Here is a 6,000-nt window from a genome sequence, read left to right as displayed (position 1 = left end):
ACACTTTCCTAGGCCATGTATCCACAGGGTAACAAACAAGAGGAGCTGGAAACCATGCAATAGCAAAGCTGTGATGTAGTTGCCATTGTGGAAATGTGGTGGGGATGGAGTGCTGCACTGGATGGCTACAAGTTCTTCAGAAGAGATAGGAAAGGGAGAAGAGATGGAGGGATGGCACTTTATATAAGGGAGGCTTTTGATGCCATGGGTATTGAAAGTAATTATGAAGTTGAATGCCTATGGATAAGAATTAAGGGGAAGGCCAACAAGGCTGACATGCCATTGGGAATCTGTTATCATCCACCCAACCAGGGAGAAGAGGTGGACAACTTATTCTATAAGCAGCTGGAGAATGTTTCAGGATCACCAGCCTTCATTCTTTTAGGTGCAGAAAAGAGGCAATCCAGGAAGTTCTTGGAGTGTGTGGAGGACAACTTTTTGTCACAGCTGGTGAGTGAGCCCACGAGGGGAGGGACTATGTTAGGCTTGTTGTTTGTGAATAGAGATGGGCTGGTGGGAGATGTGGTGGTTGAAGGCTGCTTGGGGCAGAGTGATCATGAAATTAGAGAGTTCTTGATATTTGGTGAAATCAGGAGGAACATTAATAAGACTTTTATATTGGACTTCTGTAGGGCAAAGTTTGGACTATTTAGGAGACTTATTTAGAGAGTTCCTTGGGAAGCAGCCCTTAAAAACAAAGCAGTCCAGGAGAGGTGGGCGTGCGTCAAAACAGAGATCTTGAGGGCACAGGAACAGACTGTCCCTGTGTGATGAAAGATGAGTTGAGGAGGCAAACATCCAGCCTGGGTGGGCAACGAGGTTTGGAAGGAAGTTAGGAATAAAAAGAGGATGTATCATCTTTGGAAGGAGGGTCAGGTCTCTCAGGAAGTATTTAGGGGGGTTGCTGGGGCATGTAGGAAAAAAAATTAGGAAGGCCAAAGCTCAGTTCCAACCTCATTTTGCAACTTTTGTAACAGATAATAAAAAATGTTTTTACAAATACATTAATGACAAAAACAAGGGTAAGATCAACCTTTGTTCTCTACTGGATGCGGGAGGGAACTTTGTAATTGCAAATGAGGAGAAGGCAGAAGTGCTTAACACCTTCTTTGTCTCAGTCTTTCTTGGGAAGATGGCTTGTCTCCAGGGCAATTGTCCTCCTAGGATGGTAGATGGTGTCAGGGAGCAGAATGGTCCCCCTGTTATCCAGGAGGAGGCAGTCAGAGAACTGCTGAGCTCCTTGGATGTTCACAAATCTATGGGACCAGATGAGATCCATCCCAGGGTGGTGAGGGAGCTGGCAGATGAGCTTGCAAAGCCACTCTCCATAATTTACCATCAGTCCTGGGACACTGGCGAGGGTCCAGATGACTGGAAGCTGGCCAGTGTGACACCCATTTACAAAAAGGGTGGGAAGGAGGATCATGGTAATTATAGACAGTTAGCCTGACCTCAGTACCTGATAAGGTTATGGAACAGTTTATATTGAGTGTCATCACACAGCACTTACAGGATGGCCAGAGCATCAGACCCAGCCAGCATGGGTTTAGGAGGGGTAGGTTGTTTGTGTTTGACCAACCTAGCCTCCTTTTATGACCAGATCACCTTGCAGTCACAGTCTTAACACACAGACATAAGCTATGCCAAGGAAAATATAGGTTGGATATTTGGAAAATGTTTTGTACAGAATGAGTGATAAAGTCCTGGACTGGTCTGCCTGGGGAGGTGGTGGAGTCACCATTGCTGGATGTGTTTATAAAAAGACTGGGTGTGGCATTCTTGGATGTGACACTCCTGGATGTGAAATTCCTGGATGTGAAATTCCTGGATGTGACATTCCTGGATGTGAAATTCCTGGATGTGGGTTCCATGGCTTAGTTGAGGTGTTAGGGCATGGGTTGGACTCGATGATCTTGAAGATCTCTTCCAACCTAGTCATTCTGTGTGATTCTGTGTAAATGAAATCATATTCATACCTGAGTATGAAATGACATATGACTGCCATACAATAAGGTCCATTTTATTTATTCCAGGCACTGAAAGAGTATTAAACACTTCCTTGTCTTTCTCTTAAGAAAAATCCCATTTAAACTAGCAGTGATGTGTATAATAAGGACGAATTTTCCTCCAGGAAAATAACTTAAGAAATAATCTTAAACTGATCCACAGTGGACTCTGTGAACTTTAGATTAAGGCTTGTAAGAAAATAGTTTTAAAAGCTATTGAAACAAAACCCACAACAAAACAAAAAGAAGATTTTCATTTCAATCTGGACCCACAACAAAATTATTGATATCTTCATCCAACTTGCCTTGTTGGATGCTGTTTTTTTATTGTAACATTAAGACTTAGACAAACAGTTGCCAGTACCTCTCCAACCTTTTAACCATCTGAGATGTTCCCAAAAATCCGTCAAGGTAGTCCTTCCATATGAAAAGATTCTTAGTCATTTGATACTTTAAGAGAAGGTTGGGGTGAAAAAAGCCTGCCTGACATATTGAGGTTGAGCTTGTACCTTTGTTAATCTGTACAATGGGAATAAAGGTGTAGACAGTCAGGGGCTGATGACTGTGAAGTAGGAACAGAAACCACTCTGCTGAGGGTGTGACTCCTGTCATGACAGAGCAATGGGGCAGGCTCTGTACAACAAACCACTTCAGATCCAAACTGTTGCACTTGCCTTTTCTGCTTATTTTTCCATTCATTAAGAGCGTAGGCATCCTTTTATATCCTATATATATATTAGTTTATGCATACATTCTGTATTCAACATATAGTGTTTTAAAAAACACTCCACCATGTTTGGAAAGTGAAATAATTGTATTGAGGTTGATTCTCATTGCATCACACTTCTGCAATCTTACCAAAAGGTTAATGACAATGAGGAAAATGTCTGGACACCAGCATGGTTGGGTTGTATGGCTATCTTCTGTGTATGGTAGAGTATTTTCAATTGTTCACACTCTTTTCAGAGATTATTTTCTTCATTTCATTTAAAAGGGTGTATTGGTCTGAATCTTTGCATATTCCCCTCTCAAGAACAGGCCTTGAAGGGCTCATTTTGGGTTTTCCTGTTTTAGTATCTGATGGTCTGGGTAGCTTTTAAAGCTTTGTTCTGAAATTATACAGGGAAATACTGTTTAACATCCTTTGGATATTAATGCTGTTGACAGGACAGTATTTCAGAGTCAGAACTGAATTAAAATTCAGAGATCTAATTTATATGAGTTTGGTGTTTTCTTGTTGAACTTCAGTAGCAGATGCATTTGTGATGTAAAGTTAAAATACATTTCCATTTATCCCTTTCACAATTGATCTAGAACTCCCAGTCCATTTTCTCCCATAATCTCTTTGGTTTTGTCTTTGAAGTTACAGCTCTGTTAGAGAACTAATGTAATTTATTAATGTGTAGCATAATGTTTAAAAGAAATTACTATTTGGCATGGAGAAAATAGATGAGTTCTGAGAAACTGTCTTGAACAGGCTCATCTGAGAGGTTACATAATTGATGTTTACTATTATTGTCTGCACTTTCTTGAATTTTTCATATGAAATTAAATCAACAAGTGAATAAATAAAATGAAACTAAAGCAAACTAAAATATAAATAGATCCACTACCTGTCAGCTCATGTCAAAATATAATAATAAAATATGTTTGCAGTTTGAATATTTATACAAGGAGTCTTTCTGAGAGAGCAAATGTTCTTAAAAAAGGCCAATTTACAGCACATTTTTTCCAACACCTCTAGGAGGTTCCTAGTGCTTAAATAATTTCATGAATTCATTTATTTTGACATCTCAAGAAAGCTGTTTATAATGAAGTGATGCCCAAACAAAACCACCTACAATGAACTGGAGAAAGTGTTAGCCTGGGTTTGATTGAAGAGATAGGAGAATCGTTTCCTAGATAAAAAGTAATTTTATTTTCATAAATATTCTGTATATGCAAGGAAAAGTGCAACCATTTGGTTGAAGATTAGCATATGTTGCAACCCAGTTGAAATGAATAGCAAAATTTCGTCTGATTTCAGTATAAAGGAACCTATTTCAAGGCCTTCCAGTGGTGTAAGATGGCTGAAATTATTTCGCCAATTAACAAAAAGGGGGAATTTGCATATCATGTCTCATCAAGGCATGATACATTAATTTCCATGTAAACATATTAAATCCTTGAAGTACCTAAGTGAGAGCATATGTTCTTGTATATACTACTTAAATTGAAAACTGTGAAAATTATAATATTATATTAACAGTCCAGAAATTACTCTCTTGCAGAAAAATAGAAGTAGAAACTGTGCTCCTTTGAAAAACATTCCTGTAGTTACAATAATAAAATGCAAACACCTTGCCCTTAAAGACAGAATAATTCGTAGTTCTTTTTTTACTCCTCTTCCTTAAATGTCATCTATGCTAAATATTAAGCAAGAATGATGTGGGATGCATTTGCCCTTTGGAAACAGTTGGCTCCAGATTTCTTATCTCATTTTAGATATCAACTATTTCAAGATTCTCCAAAACTTTTTGTTAACAAGTGGAAATGAATTGTTTGGGAGAAGACTGTGCATGATTAATAAATGCAGATTTAACAACATCAGACTAAGGCACAGTTTATTGAGTATATCTTTTATTTGTTATTGACAGCCCAAACAGGCACAGCTGTCTGGTGCTTCCTTCTGAGACTCATTTCAATTATACACAGGTCTCTCTGTGTTATGGGTCGTACTATGCTTTGTGTTGATCTTGTTTTTTATTAAAACATGTAAAAATTATAGGAAACTATTCAGTATACAACGAGCCACCACAAATCATCCTTCCTTGACACTTCATGATAATAGAAATCAGCATCTGGTTGTGAATACAATGCAGAAAGGTCCTCCATTGCCACAGGATGGTGAGTTGACCCTGGCACAACAACCTGAAATGGATGGGAAAAAAGCCACATATCATTGTCAGTTCATGGGCAAGGGAAGATAAATGACAAGTTGTTACTAGCAGAGATATGACTTGTCCTGTTGGAACAAGGGGCCATTTGACTAAGGAGAAATCTCTTAGGTAAGAGATGGAAGGAAGGGATTACTAATGATAAATTAAGCCAAAAATTTACCTTCTTGGGGAAAAAAACCCCACGCCATTATGCCACAGTACTAAAATCTTGGGAAAAATTCTATGCTCAAAATAAAAGTAAAATGTACATTTTTTAGGAAAGACAGAGAGGGCAGATAGGGAGAACAATGTGGAGCCTTCAACACACCATTGTTTGCCTCAGAGTTATTAGTAATATGGGGAATATGGGACATTGAGCATTCACAGATCACTTACGGTTCAGTAACAAAACCAGTGGAATGTTCTGTAAGCTATAAACCAGAGCGAGTTACTCAACAAGCACTTCCCAGTAGTATATGAAAAATAAATCATGTTATTTATATCATCAGTCCAGGAAACCTTTCATGAAGTATTTCTGTGTAGCCCCATGATGTTTAAGAATGGAAATTACAAAGGGAAAAAAGTGCTTTCTGCTAATATGTAGGGCTTTGAGACACTGGTAAACAATAAAACACAAAGCTGCACAACAAAAGCTCTCTTAATAGATGGGGTATACCAGCCGAATACAGAACTGTACCCTGGAATTCTATAAGGAATTAAAATTCACAGCAGGGGAAACAACCTAATTAATGCCTCTGAGTGACATGGATTAGTGAAAAAGGACTGTTTGGACCCCATAATCCATGAAGTGAAAGTAATTTTATCCCTGTGTGAAACACAGGTGAGGCTAATACTGAAATACAGCATGCAATTTTGGTGGCTGCATTTATAGTGGGGTTTAGAAGTCTCAAGAGAGCTCCCATGATAACCATAGTACTTATTCTATGTTCTGGAGAAAACATCTTGCTGTTAAAAGCTTAATGCTTAAATCTGGTTAGCTTATTAAAAGGGAAGATTGAGGAGTGATTTGATTACAGAGTATAACGTCTTCACAAGGAGAAAACCAGGGGGAATAC

General features: G+C 38.5%; 1 long non-coding RNA gene across 2 annotated transcripts in view; it reads right to left on the bottom strand.

Annotated features, from left to right (window-relative positions):
- Positions 1–3,367: 3,367 nt before the first annotated feature.
- The window catches only part of LOC148225454 (uncharacterized), a 54,213-nt gene continuing 51,580 nt past the window's right edge, over positions 3,368–6,000 (bottom strand). For both annotated transcript variants that reach the window (XR_015807444.1, XR_015807440.1), the window contains one exon: positions 3,368–4,916. This is a non-coding gene — a long non-coding RNA (uncharacterized LOC148225454). The remainder of the gene's footprint in view (positions 4,917–6,000) is intronic.

Source organism: Sturnus vulgaris, chromosome 1, assembly GCF_052056855.1.
Source record: "Sturnus vulgaris isolate bStuVul1 chromosome 1, bStuVul1.hap1, whole genome shotgun sequence".
Taxonomy (NCBI): Eukaryota; Metazoa; Chordata; class Aves; order Passeriformes; family Sturnidae; genus Sturnus; species Sturnus vulgaris.
The sequence above is the reverse complement of the archived record's forward strand: the minus strand, read 5'-3'. Positions and strand labels throughout refer to the sequence as shown.